General features: G+C 38.3%; 1 protein-coding gene across 2 annotated transcripts in view; it reads left to right on the top strand.

The window, feature by feature from the left end:
* The window catches only part of GPC5 (glypican 5), a 1,093,847-nt gene that overhangs the window by 137,512 nt on the left and 940,028 nt on the right, over nt 1-16,307 (top strand). The gene's annotated exons all lie outside the window — the stretch shown is intronic.

The raw sequence follows: 16,307 nt of genomic DNA, 5'->3' as shown, positions 1-16,307 counted from the left end.
AGCCCTCGCACAGAAACAAAAACCCAACACAGCCAAAAATAAATAATAAATAAATAATAAATTAATTAAAAAAAAAAAAACAGATTGCTAGACATCGTCCCAGATTAGTGGAATTAAAACTCTGGGCATGAGGGCATGAAATTTGTTTCGCTAGAGAGTTCTAGAAACAACTTTGCTGCCATCTTGGTTTGAGAAAGATGGTGGTCCCAAGTCCATACAGATGAGAAAGAGGACTGAGGAATAGAAGTAACATGTACTGCAAAATCTGTCATATTTAATTATTGAATTAGTTTTCAACCACAACTTCTGAAGTTTTACTTTCTATGAAATCCTAATTCTATCCATCTCAAACCCTACAACCTTCTTCTTCCAACTGTTTTACTACATTGAATTTGTTGGAAAGTATTTAAATACCAAAATTTAAAAAAAAATCTGTTTTTCTTTCTTTCTTGGAAAAAAGACTGTTAAATTATAGTATAAAAGAGTTGTTTCTAATGATACTCACATTTACTGAAATAAATGAAATAGAAACCCGATATGAATCAGATTGTGTTTGTTCCATGGATTTTGAAGCTTACTGCTAATTGACCCTTCGAAAAGCCCTAGTACTGCCCATTTAAAGATAGGGTACATTGAAAATGCATCTTTGAGAGAGCTATTTGCAACTGGAATATAGAGATGTTGAGAATAACAGACCTTTACAAGGAAATACTTAGCCTTTAGCTAGCATAGAATCTTTTTTCCTAAGGAGAACATAACATTTTATATGCATATTAAAACTATGCCCACTGGCAGAAAAGTTCTGTTGACTAGCTGTATGATGCTTAATTTAATAGCCTGCAGGTTTTTTGTTCTTCTCTACATGTTAATTAGTTATTCCTTTAAAAGTTTTTTTTTTAGTTTAGATGAAATAGAAAATGTATGAGGTCAATTTGGTGGCTACAAAATGAGAAAGCAGTGACTTTTTCCGTTACTAATATTTTGAGTAATGAGGCTATTTTCTTTAAGAGTATGCTTATAAGCGGCTATACATTTGAAAAACTATTTTTATACTGTATCCATTATGGTTTTCCTGCTTTCTAGTTGCCACATTACTTTCAGTGACGAAAAGAGTTCTAAGATAATAAAGGAAATAACAAAACTGAAGCAATATTAAGATTATATAAATGTCAATAATCCAGTAATTTAGGCCAGATTTATTCAGTATAAAAACGATAATATAAAAATATCAATGAAGAAGTAAGTAGGAATGTCCCGAATTTTGACAGTCAAAAACAATGTAGGCAAAACCAGAGGCTAAGAATAAATAGGGAAAAGTAAAAGAAATATAATGAAGTAAAACTACTTAAAATAAGCGAAGTGGGAAGGAAAATGCTCATGTATCAGTCAGGTTCCCAGCAGCTAACAGCACTGAGTGTTGGGATTTTTGAGGAAACTTTTCAGTTTACAGAGGTGGGTGCTGAATTAAAGGAACCACAGGGGTTGTTAAGGCACTCAGGGATTAGCAGCATCCAGAAGACATCACACCTGTAGGTGCAAGGGGAAGAGCTGTGTTACTAGAGTCCGCTGAGTCAAGCCAGAATAGCACAGAAGCAGAGAGGAAGTGGAAATCTCCTGTCATTGCCTCTCGCTGGCCAAACTCAACTGAAAAGCACTGACTAAAACAAAGTTCTAGATGGTTTGAATTTACATGTAACTCTTAAGATCACACTTTGCAGCTTCACAGTTGATTACTTACAGTTTTTAGCCTCTGGTCCATCTGATTTTTTTTTCTTTTGCATGTGAAAAGACATACTTTACATGTTACCCTCCTTTTCTTGTGTCAGAATTTTTGCATAGATTCTCTGTTCCACCCACTCGCCATTCCTAACTCATTTTGGCATGAGGGCTCTACTGCCCAGGCTTGTGTTTTCCCTAAAATAATGGGAGTGTTCTTCCTATCCCTCTTGGCACCATGTGGATTCTCCTGCTGTCAACTGACTGAAGGGCTGGATGATGTGGGTTTCCCTTTAGTTACTTAGCTGTTGCATGAGGGTTGTGGAAGCAGTTGAACCCTTGAGAAATAAAACTTGAGAGATATGGTTCATTTTCTCCATATATTTGTTCAAATAGTGCCAATGAATCTGAGCTCAGCCAGCTAAGGAGGATATACTGGCCTAGTAGAGAGAACTATTAATATTTAAATTATAAATTGTCTTTCCACCACCCCTTCACCCTCACAGGCTCGGCAGTGCCTCGGCCACTTTGGAAAAAAGTTTCCTTGGAGAAAAGTCCCAGGTTTCTGTACTTTCTCTTTGATGACCTGCTGTCACATCCTTCTACTCTTGGCTGTTGTTGATGCATCCCTATGCAATCCACTCCTCCTTTATTGTTCCTTCTCTCTCTCCCTCTCTATGCCAGAAAATCATAGGATTGTCCTAGTATGTGCAGAGTACATTTGATAATATTCAATATCCATTTATAGTAAAAACATTTAGCATCTACAAATAGAAGTGAATTTGATAGAGGTATCTAGAAAAATGTCATATTTCAAACGTCATATTTAATAATAAAATATTGATAACGGGCTCTCTTACATTGGAGAGGCAACAATGATGCCCACTATCACCACTTCTATAAAAAAATACTATTGGATGTGTTAGTAAAATAAGGCAAGTAAAAGAAATAAAAAGTATACCATTGGAAAGGAACAAAAATGTTATTTTTCATTGATATGATGATTTTAAAGAATTCCGTAATTATTTACATACTTGAAGAATTAAAATTATGAAGTGAATTTCACTGAAGCCATGGACATAAGGTCAAGATTAAAACACTATTTCAATATACCAACAGTAAAATAAAGTTTACCAACAATATAAACTAAAAATGAAATATAACAACAATAAAATGAAATTCAAAAGAGAGATGCCATTTACAGTAGCACCAACAATATCAAATACCTAGGACTGACAAAACTGCTACACAGGATAGTGAAATACTATTGAGAAAAACTGATCTATAAACTCAAAGCAATCTGAATAAAACTTTTGTTAGGGTTTATTTTTTTTTGGTAGAAATTGAAATGCTGATTTCAAAATTTATATGTAAATGAAAAGGGACAAAAATAGGTTTAAGTTAGCTGAGACCCTCTTGAAGAAGGAAGTGGGAGGACTTAACACTTTCTGAAATAAAGACTTTTTTGTAACGTTATAGTCCGTAATATAGGGTACACAGAGTGCAGAAACATATCCACAAATATATGAAAATTTGATTTAAAATAATTATTTCATTTTAATAAATATTAACAACTATTGCTGACTCAGTTGGACAATCCAAAGGGGAAAAATGAAACTTGACCCCTATACCATTCACACAAAAATATCAATTCTGTGTGAAATGTTGATTTAAATGTAGAAGGAAAAATACTGCAAATATTTTCATAACATTGGAATAAGGAATAATTTCTTAAGCAAGACATAAAAATCATTAACCATACTATAAGAGAAGACTGAAAATTTGGACTACATTAAAACTAAGAACCCCTGTTAATAAAGACTCCAATATAGAATGAAAGGTAAATCAGAGATGGAAGATATTTGCAACACATATATTAAAAATGGGCAAGAAACTTGAGTAGGTGCTCTACAAAGCAGACTATCCAAATTTCCAATAAACACACGAAAGTTATTCAATCTCAGTTAGTAGCAGAGAAGTGCAAATCAATGGCTCAAATGTTAAAAGACTGACAATACTAAATTTAGGCAAAGATGGTGAACTCTCATACACTACTGGTGGGAATTAAAATTAGCACAATCATTTTGGAAACAGTTTACTAATATTGAACACATGCATAATCTAACCCAGCAATTCTACTTCTGAGTATATACCCAACAGAAATACATACACATGAAAACCAAGATGCTGTAGAAGAATGTTCATAACAACATTATTGTAATAGTCAAAAAGTGGAGACAACTCACATGTCAATCAACACTAAAATGAATGGATAGACTGTAGTCTACTCATTCAATGAAATACTATGCAACAGTTAATATGAATGAACTGAAGCTAACATGGATGACTCTTACAGTCATAATGTTGAGTGAAAGGAACTACAGTATGTATATGGAACCTAATCAAACTTAAAAGCTTTTGCACAGTGAGGGAAACAATCAACAAAATGAAAAAGCAACCTATTGAATGGGAAAAGATATTTGCAAACAATAAATCTGATAAGGGGTTAATAGTAAAAATATATACAGAACTTATACAACTCAATATCAGTGAAACCAAATAACCTGATTAAAAAATAGGCAGAAGGGCTTCCCTGGTGGCACAGTGGTTAAGAATCTGCCTGCCAGTGCAGGGGACACGGGTTTGAGCCCTGGTCCGGGAAGATCCCACATGCTGCAGAGCAGCTAAGCCCGTGTGCCACAACTACTGAGCCTACACTCTAGAGCCCGTGAGCCACAACTACTGAGCCCACATGCCACAACTACTGAAGCCCACGTGCCTAGAGCCCGGGGTTCACAACAAGAGAAGCCACCACACCACAATGAAGAGTAGCCCTGCTCACTGCAACTAGAGAAAGCCCGCGCGCAGCAATGAAGACCCACTGCAACCAAAAATAAAATAAATAAATAAAAATTTATTAAAAAAAAAAAATAGGCAGAAAAGTAATGGCCTATATGGGAAAAGAATCTAAAAACAAAAAGAAGAGTGGATATATGTATATGTATAACTCATTCACTTTGCTGTACACCTGAAACTAACAGAGCTTTGTTTTTTTTTAAAGCTGTTAATTATGTGGCACCGTATTCAGTAATTTTTTTTTAAAGGAATTCCTTTATTTTTATTTATTTATTTATTTATGGCTGTGTTGGGTCTTCGTTTCTGTGCGAGGGCTTTCTCTAGTTGCGGCAAGCGGGGGCCACTCTTCATCGCGGTGCGTGGGCCTCTCACTATCGCGGCCTCTCTTGTTGCGGAGCACAGGCTCCAGACACCCACAGGCTCAGTAGTTGTGGCTCATGGGCCTAGTTGCTCCGCGGCATGTGGGATCTTCCCAGACCAGGGCTCGAACCCGTGTCCCCTGCATTGGCAGGCAGATTCTCAACCACTGCGCCACCAGGGAAGCCCCCAACACAGCTTTGTAAATCAACTATACTACAATAAATTTTTTTTAAAAAAGGACAGAAGAAACAACCTGATTAAAAAATGCCTAAATAGACATTTTCCCAAAGAAGACATGCAGATGGCCAACAGGAACCTGAAAAGATGCTCAACATCACTAATCATCTGGGAAATTCAAATCAAAACAACAATGAGATATCATCTCACACCTGTCAAAATGGCTATCACCAAAAAGACAAGAAAGAAGTTTTGGCAAGGATGGGGAGAAAAGGGAATCCTAGTACACTGTTGGTGGGAATGTAAATTGTTACAGCCACTATGGACAACATTATGGAAGTTCCTTATTTTTTTGAGCAACATTATTTATAATAGCTAAGATGTAGAAGCAACCTAACTGTCCACCAACAGATAAATAAATAAAGAAGATGTGGTATATATATGTACACAATGGAATATTACTCAGCCATAAAAAAGAATGAAATCTTGCCATTTACAACAACATGGATGGGCCTGGAGGGTATTATGCTTAGTGAAATAAGTGAGACAGAGAAAGACAAATACAGTATGATTACACTTATATGTGGAATCTAAAAGATAAAATAAATGAACAAATATAACAAAATGGAAACAGACTCACAGATACAGACTACAAACCAGTGGTTACCCTAGGGGAGAGAGAGAGGGGAGAGGAGGGGCAAAATAGGGGAAGAGGATTAAGAGGTACAAACTACTAGGTATAAAATAAATAAGTTGCAAGTATGTGATGTACAACATGGGGAATATAGTCAGTACTTTATAATGACTTTGTATGGAGTATAATCTATTAGAATTACTATGAATTACTATGTTGTACACCTGGAACTAATATCATATTTTAAGTTAAGTCTGATTCAAAAAAAAGTCAGTTATCTATTAAGGAGCTCAAAAAAAAAAAAAAGAACTATGTATATGGTATTATTCTATTAACATGAAGTTCAAAAATATGCAAAACTAATATTTGGTGTTTGATTCAGAATAGTAGTTATGTTTGGGGAAGAAGGAGGGGTCATAATAAGAAAGTTGACAAAGACAACTTCTTGGATGCTGGTAATGCTCTTTTCAAGAGTGTTTGTGCTGAGCTGTACACTCTATGTGTGTCTTATATTTTTAAAAGTCAAGGAGAATATACAGAATTCAGTGTTGAGCTCTGTCTATTTCTAGCTACATTTTCCGAGGTTATTTTTTCTTTTAAATATTATTTTTAATATTTAGTTATCATTTTATTTAAAGCTTAAAGTCATATTAATATGATAAAATGTGAAAACCTGAGGGAAATTTTGAAAAAGAAAACAGCAATAAATTATATTCTTCTTTAAAAAATGGATTTCTTAATCTTATCTAAGATCAACTGCTTGTATTGGCTCTCCTTCAAGCTTAAAATAATTACATGGTTCTGCATTAAATAAGATAGTTATACTGTTACGTGGCTCACAATAGAGCCAGTTTTATTTACACAATATGATTTTTGATTAGTTTGGTGTTTTTAAATGGAAATGTTTGGTAGAATATGTAACCTTACCAAAAAAAATAAAAATGAATTTAGATATATGTTTTAAATTAATTTAGGGGAACAGGCTAGGTATATTAAGTATGTAGGAAGAAGTTTCGTATCAACAAAAATCAAAATTAATGTCTCTAATAGTGATATGCTGAAATTATGGAGAGGTCATAAGCAATTTCTAATACATTTCAATAGAATTTGCACAAGAAATCTGCTTTTCAAGCTGCTACAATAATATCTATAGTTACTGGTAACCCATTGTTTTACTAAACAACTCGTTTAAACTTCCTGTCTTCCTTGACTTTTTTAGGATGGTATGTTGATTTGTTAATCAGAACATTTTTTATTTATTAAATTTTATTTAATTTATTGTTAAACTTTTATCTGTTTATTAAATTTTATTTAATTTTTATTTTAGGCTACTTATAGTGCTATTTGAAGGTGAAATCTGTTATTTACAGATAGACCTTGCTTCAGGCTTATTAAATATAGAGTAAAAATATACAACTAAACTGAGGATAATTTTTTTAAATGTCTTCTGTAGACAATAGAGTTTCTTAGTATTTGATAAATGATCTAATCATGGGGTTTTCACGTGTGTATTTATGCATAAAATTATAATAGTAAAAGAATGTAATAAAAATAAGGCATATGAGTTTTGGTATCAGTGTACAAAATATGTTCTTACTTAAGAAAATAATACAACAGTTTGTCTAAGGAACTGTCCTTTTCACTTAACCTTGAAATCCACTTCCCTTGCTTCCTTCCTTCTTTCCTTCTACATTTAGAAAATCATTTGGAAAATATTTTGTGTGTGTGTGCGTGTGTCTTCTTCCTTAGCTTTCTCTTTTATGAAACATTTTACAGACTATTATAGTATACTGTTTCTTGTCTTAATCATTATATCATTTTTTTGAAATGTCATCATTTTGTTACTATTAGCTTTTGTATGAATGCTCTTTTTTTTTTTTTTTTTTAAACATCTTTATTGAAGTATAATTGCTTTACAATGGTGTGCTAGCTTCTGCTTTACAACAAAGTGAATCAGCTACACATATACGTATATCCCCATATCTCCTCCCTCTTGCATCTCCCTCCCACCCTCCCTATCCCACCCCTCTAGGTGGTCACAAAGCACCGAGCTGATCTCCCTGTGCTATGCGGCTGCTTCCCACTAGTTATCTATTTTACATTTGGTAGTGTATATATGTCCATGACACTCTCTCACCCTGTCACATCTCACCCCTCCCCCTCCCCATATCCTCAAGTCCATTCTCTAGTAGGTCTGTGTCTTTATTCCCATCTTGCCACTAGGTTCTTCATGACCTCTTTTTTTTTTTTTTTTTTTCCCTTAGATTCCATATATATGTGTTAGCATACTGTATTTGTTTTTCTCTTTCTGACTTACTTCACTCTGTATGACAGACTCTAACTCCATCCACCTCATTACAAACACCTCCATTTCATTTCTTTTTATGGCTGAGTAATATTCCATTGTATATATGTGCCACATCTTCTTTATCCATTCATCCGATGATGGACACCTAGGTTGCTTCCATGTCCTGGCTATTGTAAACAGAGCTGCAATGAATATTTTGGTACATGACTCTTTCTGAATTATGGTTTTCTCAGGGTATATGCCCAGTAGTGGGATTGCTGGGTCATATGGTAGTTCTATTTTTAGTTTTTTAAGGAACCTCCATACTGTTCTCCATAGTGGCTGTATCAATTTACATTCCCACCAACAGTGCAAGAGTGTTCCCTTTTCTCCACACCCTCTCCAGCATTTATTGTTTCTAGATTTTTTGATGATGGCCATTCTGACCGGTGTGAGATGATACCTCATTGTAGTTTTGATTTGCATTTCTCTAATGATTAATGATGTTGAGCATTCTTTCATGTGTCTGTTGGCAATCTGTATCTCTTCTTTGGAGAAATGTCTATTTAGGTCTTCTGCCCATTTTTGGATTGGGTTGTTTGTTTTTTTGTTATTGAGCTGCATGAGCTGCTTGTAAATCTTGGAGATTAATCCTTTGTCCGTTGCTTCATTTGCAAATATTTTCTCCCATTCTGAGGGTTGTCTTTTGGTCTTGTTTATGGTTTCCTTTGCTGTGCAAAAGCTTTTAAGTTTCATTAGGTCCCATTTGTTTATTTGTGTTTTTATTTCCATTTCTCTAGGACCTGGGTCAAAAAGGATCTTGCTGTGACTTATGTCATACAGTGTTCTGCCTATGTTTTCCTCTAAGAGTTTGATAGTGTCTGGCCTTACACTTAGGTCTTTAATCCATTTTGAGTTTATTTTTGTGTATGGTGTTAGGGAGTGTTCTAATTTCATACTTTTACATGTACCTGTCCAATTTTCCCAGCACCACTTATTGAAGAGGCTGTCTTTTCTCCACTGTATATGCTTGCCTCCTTTATCAAAGATAAGGTGACCATATGTGCATGGGCTTATCTCTGGGCTTTCTATCCTGTTCCATTGATCTATATTTCTGTTTTTGTGCCAGTACCAAACTGTCTTGATTACTGTAGCTTTGTAATATAGTCTGAAGTCAGGGAGCCTGATTCCTCCAGCTCCATTTTTCGTTCTCAAGATTGCTTTGGCTATTCGGGGTCTTTTGTGTTTCCATACAAATTGTGAAATTTTTTGTTCTAGTTCTGTGAAAAATGCCAGTGGTAGTTTGATAGGGATTGCATTGAATCTGTAGATTGCTTTGGGTAGCAGAGTCATTTTCACAATGTTGATTCTTCCAATCCAAGAACATGGTATATCTCTCCATCTATTTGTATCATCTTTAATTTCTTTCATCAGTGTCCTATAATTTTCTGCATACAGGTCTTTTGTCTCCTTAGGTAGGTTTATTCCTAGGTATTTTATTCTTTTTGTTGCAATGGTAAACGGGAGTGTTTTCTTAATTTCACTTTCAGATTTTTCATCATTAGTATACAGGAATGCAAGAGATTTCTGTGCATTAATTTTGTATCCTGCTACTTTACCAAATTCATTGATTAGCTCTAGTAGTTTTCTGGTAGCATCTTTTGGATTCTCTATGTATAGTATCATGTCATCTGCAAACAGTGACAGCTTTACTTCTTCTTTTCCGATTTGGATTCCTTTTATTTCTTTTTCGTCTCTGATTGCTGTGGCTAACACTTCCAAAACTATGTTGAATAATAGTGGTGAGAGTGGGCAACCTTGTCTTGTTCCTGATCTTAGTGGAAATGGTTTCAGTTTTTCACCATTGAGGACAATGTTGGCTGTGGGTTTGTCATATACGGCCTTTATTATGTTGAGGAAAGTTCCCTCTATGCCTACTTTCTGCAGGACTTTTATCATAAATGGGTGTTGAATTTTGTCGAAAGCTTTCTCTGCATCTATTGAGATGATCATATGGTTTTTCTCCTTCAATTTGTTAATATGATGTATCACATTGATTGATTTGCGTATATTGAAGAATCCTTGCATTCCTGGAATAAACCCCACTTGATCATGGTGTATGATCCTTTTAATGTGCTGTTGGATTCTGTTTGCTAGTATTTTGTTGAGGATTTTTGCATCTATGTTCATCAGTGATATTGGCCTGTAGTTTTCTTTCTTTGTGACATCTTTGCCTGGTTTTGGTATCAGGGTGATGGTGGCCTCGTAGAATGAGTTGGGGAGTGTTCCTCCCTCTGCAATATTTTGGAAGAGTTTGAGAAGGATAGGTGTTAGCTCTTCTCTAAATGTTTGATAGAATTCGCCTGTGAAGCCATCTGGTCCTGGGCTTTTGTGTGTTGGAAGATTTTTAATCACAGTTTCAATTTCAGTGCTTGTGATTGGTCTGTTCATATTTTCTATTTCTTCCTGGTTCAGTCTCGGCAGGTTGTGCATTTCTAAGAATCTGTCCATTTCTTCCAGGTTGTCCATTTTATTAGCATAGAGTTGCTTGTAGTAATCTCTTATGATCGTTTGTATTTCTGCAGTGTCAGTGGTTACGTCTCCTTTTTCATTTCTAATTCTATTAATTTGAGTCTTCTCCTTTTTTCTCTTGATGAGTCTGGCTAATGGTTTATCAATTTTGTTTATCTTCTCAAAGAACCAGCTTTTAGTTTCATTGATTTTTGCTATTGTTTCCTTCATTTCTTTTTCATTTATTTCTGATCTGATCTTTATGATTTCTTTCCTTCTGCTAGCTTTGGGGTTTTTTTGTTCTTCTTTCTCTAATTGCTTTAGGTGCAAGGTTAGGTTGTTTATTCGAGATGTTTCCTGTTTCTTGATGTAGGCTTGTATTGCTATAAACTTCCCTCTTAGAACTGCTTTTGCTGCATCCCATAGGTTTTGGATCGTCGTGTCTCCATTGTCATTTGTTTCTAGGTATTTTTTGATTTCCCCTTTGATTTCTTCAGTGATCACTTCGTTATTAAGTAGTGTATTGTGTAGCCTCCATGTGTTTGTATTTTTTACAGATCTTTTCCTGTAATTGATATCTAGTCTTATAGCGTTGTGGTCGGAAAAGATACTTGATACGATTTCAATTTTTTTAAATTTACCAAGGCTTGATTTGTGACCCAAGATATGATCTATCCTGGAGAATGTTCCATGAGCACTTGAGAAAAATGTGTATTCTGTTGTTTTTGGGTGGAATGTCCTATAAATATCAATTAAGTCCATCTTGTTTAATGTATCATTTAAAGCTTGTGTTTCCTTATTTATTTTCATTTTGGATGATCTGTCCATTGGTGAAAGTGGGGTGTTAAAGTCCCCTACTATGATTGTGTTACTGTCGATTTCCCCTTTTATGGCTGTTAGTATTTGCCTTATGTATTGAGGTGCTCCTATGTTGGGTGCATAAATATTTACAATTGTTATACCTTCCTCTTGGATCGATCCCTTGATCATTATATAGTGTCCGTCTTTGTCTCTTGTAATTGTCTTTATTTTAAAGTCTATTTTGTCTGATATGAGAATTGCTACTCCATCTTTCTTTTGATTTCCATTTGCATGGAATATCTTTTTCCATCCCCTCACTTTCAGTCTGTATGTGTCTCTAGGTCTGAAGTGGGTCTCTTGTAGACAGCATATATATGGGTCTTGTTTTTGTATCCATTCAGCCAGTCTGTGTCTTTTGGTGGGAGCATTTAATCCATTTACATTTAAGGTAATTATCGATATGTATGTTCCTATTCCCATTTTCTTAAATGTTTTGGGTTTGTTATTGTAGGTGTTTTCCTTCTCTTGTGTTTCTTGCCTAGCGAAGTTCCTTTAACATTTGTTGTAAAGCTGGTTTGGTGGTGCTGAACTCTCTCAGCTTTTGCTTGTCTGTAAAGGTTTTAATTTCTCCATCAAATCTGAATGAGATCCTTGCTGGGTAGAGTAATCTTGGTTGTAGGTTTTTCTCCTTCATCACTTTAAGTATATCCTGCCACTCCCTTCTGGCTTGCAGCGTTTCTGCTGAAAGATCAGCTGTTAACCTTATGGGGATGCCCTTGTGTGTTATCTGTTGTTTTTCCCTTGCTGCTTTTAATATGTTTTCTTTATATTTAATTTTTGATAGTTTGATTAATATGTGTCTTGGTGTGTTTCTCCCTGGATCCATCCTGCATGGGACTCTCTGTGCCTCCAGGACCTGACCAACCATTTCCCTTCCCATATTAGGGAAGTTTCCAACCATAATCTCTTCAAACATTTTCTCAGTCCCCTTCTTTTTCTCTTCTTCTTCTGGGACCCCTATAATTCGAATGTTGGTGCGTTTAATGTTGTCCCAGAGGTCTCTGAGACTGTCCTCAGTTCTTTTCATTCTTTTTTCTCCATTCTGGTCTGCAGTAGTTATTTCCACCATTTTATCTTCCAGGTCACTTATGCGTTCTTCTGCCTCAGTTATTCTGCTATTGATCCCATCTAGAGTATTTTTAATTTCATTTATTGTGCTTGTCATCGTTTCTTGGTTCCTCTTTAGTTCTTCTACGTCCTTGTTCAATGTTTCTTGCATTTTGTCTATTCTATTTCCAAGACTTTGGATCATCCTTACTATCATTATTCTGAATTCTTTTTCAGGTAGACTACCTATTTCCTCTTCATTTGTTAGGTCTGGTGTGTTTTGACCCTGCTCCTTCATCTGCTGTGTGTTCCTCTGTCTTCTCATTTTGCTTATCTCACTGTGTTTGGGGTCTCCTTTTCACAGGCTGCAGGTTCGTAGTTCCCGCCGTTTTTGGTATCTGTCCCCAGTGGCCAAGGTTGGCTCAGTGGGTTGTGTAGGTTCCTGGTGGAGGGAACCAGTGCCTGTGCTCTGGTGGATGAGGCTGGATGTTATCCCTCTGGTGGGTTCGTCCACGTCTGGTGGTGTGTTCTGGGGTGTCTGTGGCCTTATTATGATTTTAGGCAGCCTCTCTGTCAATGGATGGGGCTGTGTTCCTCTCCTGCTAGCTGTTTGGCACAGGGCGTCCAGCACTGTAGCTTGCTGGTCGTTGAGCGAAGCTGGGTCTTGATGTTGAGATGGAGATCTGTGAGAGATTTTCGCCGTTTGGTATTACGTGGAGCTGGGAGGTCTCTTGTGGACCAGTGTCCCGAAGCTGGCTCTCCCACCTCAGAGGCACAGCCCCGACGCCTGGCTGGAGCACCAAGAGCCCCTCATCCACACGGCTCAGAACAAAAGGGAGAAAAAATGGAAAGAAAGAAAAAAAGAGGACAAAACAAAACAAAATAAAGCAATTATAATAAAAAACAAGAAAAAAATTATTAAGAGTAAATTTATTAAGAAAAAAATTCCTTTTAATTTTTAAAAATAGATCTATTAATTCTCTATACCAAAAACAAGAAAAAAATTATTTAGAAAAAATTTATTAAGAAAAAAAATTTTTTAATTCTTTAAAATAAAAAATATGAAAAAACCCATCAAAAATTTTTTTAAAAATAGAAAATAAGGAAAAAATTATCAAGAAAACATTTACTAGGGAAAAAAAAAATTTTTTTAAGCCAAAAAAAAAAAAAAAAAAAAAAAAAAAAACGGACGGACCTAACCCTAGGACCAACGGTGAGAGCAAAGCCATACAGACAAAATCCCACCCAGAAGCATACACATCTACACTCACAAAAAAAAGGAAAAGGGGAAAAGTTAATATATCCTGCTCCCAAAGTCCATCTCCTAAATTTGGGATGATTCGTTGTCTATTCAGGTATTCAACAGATGCAGGCACATCAAGTTGTTTGTGGAGCTTTAATCCGCTGCCTCTGAGGCTGCTGGGAGAGATTTCCCTTTCTCTTCTTTGTTCGTACAGCTCCCGGGGTTCAGCTCTGGACCTGGACCCGCCTCTGCATGCAGGTCCCCTGAGGGCGTCTGTTCCCCGCCCAGACAGAACGGGGCCAAAGGAGCAGCCGATTCGGGGGCTCTGGCTCAGTCAGGCTGGGGGGAGGGAGTGGCACGGAGGAGGCGGGGCGAGCCTGCGGCGGCAGAAGCCGGCGTGACGCTGCAGCAGCCCGAGGCGCGCCGTGCGCTCTCCCGGGGAAGCCGTCCCCGGACTACGGGAGCCTGGCCGTGGCGGGCCGCACAGGCTCCCGGCAGGGGCGGCGCGGAGAACGACCTGCGCTCGCCCACAGGCTGTCTGGTGGCGGCAGCAGCAGCCCTAGCGTCCCACGCCCGTCTCTGGGGTCCGCGCCGACAGCCGCGGCTCGCGCCCGTCTCTGGAGTTCGTTCAAGTGGCGCTCCGAATCCCCTCTCCTTGCACGCCGCGAAACAAAGAGGCAAGAAAAAGTCTCCTGCCTCTTCGGCAGCTGCAGACTTTTTCTCGGGCACCCTCCCGGCTAGTTGTAGTGCGCTAGACCCTTCAGGCTGTGTTCACGCAGCCAACCCCAGTCCTCTCCCTGGGATCCGACCGAAGCCCGCGCCTCAGCTCCCAGCCCCCGCCCGCCCCGGCGGGTGAGCAGACAAGCCTCTCGGGCTGGTGAGTGCTGCTTGGCGCCGAGCCTCTGTGCGGGAATCTCTCCGTTTTTCCCTCTGCGTCCCTGTTGCTGTGGGATCCGCGCTGATAGCCGCGGCTCGCGCCCGTCTCTGGAGCTCGTTTAGGCGGCGCTCTGAATCCCCTCTCCTTGCGCGCCGCGAAACAAAGAGGCAAGAAAAATTCTCTTGCCTCTTCGGCAGCTGCAGTCTTCCTCCCGGACCCCCTCCCGGCCAGCACCGAAGCCCGAGCCCCAGCCCCCAGGCCCCGCCCGCCCCGGCGGCTGAGCAGACAAGCCTCTCGGGCTGGTGAGTGCTAGTCAGCACCGCTCCTCTGTGCGGGAATCTCCGCCCTGCCCTCCGCACCACTGTGGCTGCGCTCCCCTCCGTGGCTCCGAAGCTTCCCCCCTCTGCCACCCGCAGTCTCTGCCCACGAAGGGGCTTCCTAGTGTGTGGAAACCTTTCCTCCTTCACAGCTCCCTCCCACTGGTGCAGGTCCCGTCCCTATTCTTTTGTCTCTGTTATTTCTTTTTTCTTTTGCCCTACCCAAGTACGTGGGGATTTTCTTGCCTTTTGGGAGGTCTGACGTCCTCTGCCAGCGTTCAGTGGGTGTTCTGCAGGAGCAGCTCCACGCGTAGATGCACTTCCCATGTATCTGTGGGGAGGAAGGTGATCTCCGCGTCCCACTCTTCCGCCATCCTGCCCCTCCCTCTGAATGCTCTTTTTTAATGAGACTATAAATTTCTGAAAGCAGAAACTGCCTTATCTTGTTCTCCCACATATCAAATATCAAGGAACACAGAATGTACTCAAGACATCCTCATCGAATGGAGTTGTATTGTTAAGGATTTAAGCTTAAGCTTGTATTATTAGTAAAGTCCAACATTTTGGGGAGATCACTGTTGATAAAATTTCTCCTGCATATATTGCTATTAAAGTAATGAGATTTCTGCTTCAGTACTCATAATATGGAACCTCACAGTAAGAAATTATAAAGAACAACTTCAAATCAGTTTCAGTGCTGGTTCTGAATTCAAACCACTACAGATTTACTATGCTACTTTACAGAAATTGAGTGTTTGCAAGACTAAATCAACCAGAAGATACTAACAGCACTGGTGTGATATTCTTTTTACTGGGAGTTGGAAAAGCATCCTTTCAACTAGAGGTGTCTTGCATTTCCAGAGAGTGGCTAATAGTAATCATACATCAGAAATCCACACACACAACAATGGTAAATATTCTTAAGCTTCAAATTTACATATGACCTTTAGGATTAACTTCCCCACTTTCTGAGCATGTGCTACTGGCTATGTATAGGGATATCAGATTGTTCTGAAGGGTGTACTAGTTAAAAATAAGGCTCTGGAATTACACTGTCCAGTAGTGATTGTGTGGACTTGGGAGAGTTTCTAAACTTCTCTGAGCCTCATTATACGTATGTAAGTGGAGATAATGATGTTGCCTTTTTTAACGGGAAAGTTGGGTTCAATTGAGGAGATAACCCTAAACAATTTCCTTCTCCCTCCATAGGTGATAAGTACTCCTGTATCCCAGAGAAAAAAAGTAGGTGAGAACATTCTAACTTTTAAGAATTCTGCCCCCCAAATTTCAGTTTATAGTGTCAGTATTCACCCATCCTTTCTTCATCTCCGAACACGAGGACCCGTCTTCCCTGACAAGTCAAAAGTTAGACCTGTACTCTTGATCTCTTCCCTCTTTGCCTTCGTCACCTTCTTGTATCC

Source organism: Eubalaena glacialis, chromosome 16 (assembly GCF_028564815.1).
Source record: "Eubalaena glacialis isolate mEubGla1 chromosome 16, mEubGla1.1.hap2.+ XY, whole genome shotgun sequence".
Taxonomy (NCBI): domain Eukaryota; kingdom Metazoa; phylum Chordata; class Mammalia; order Artiodactyla; family Balaenidae; genus Eubalaena; species Eubalaena glacialis.
Note: the sequence above shows the minus strand (reverse complement) of the source record. Positions and strands in the feature narration are given on the sequence as shown.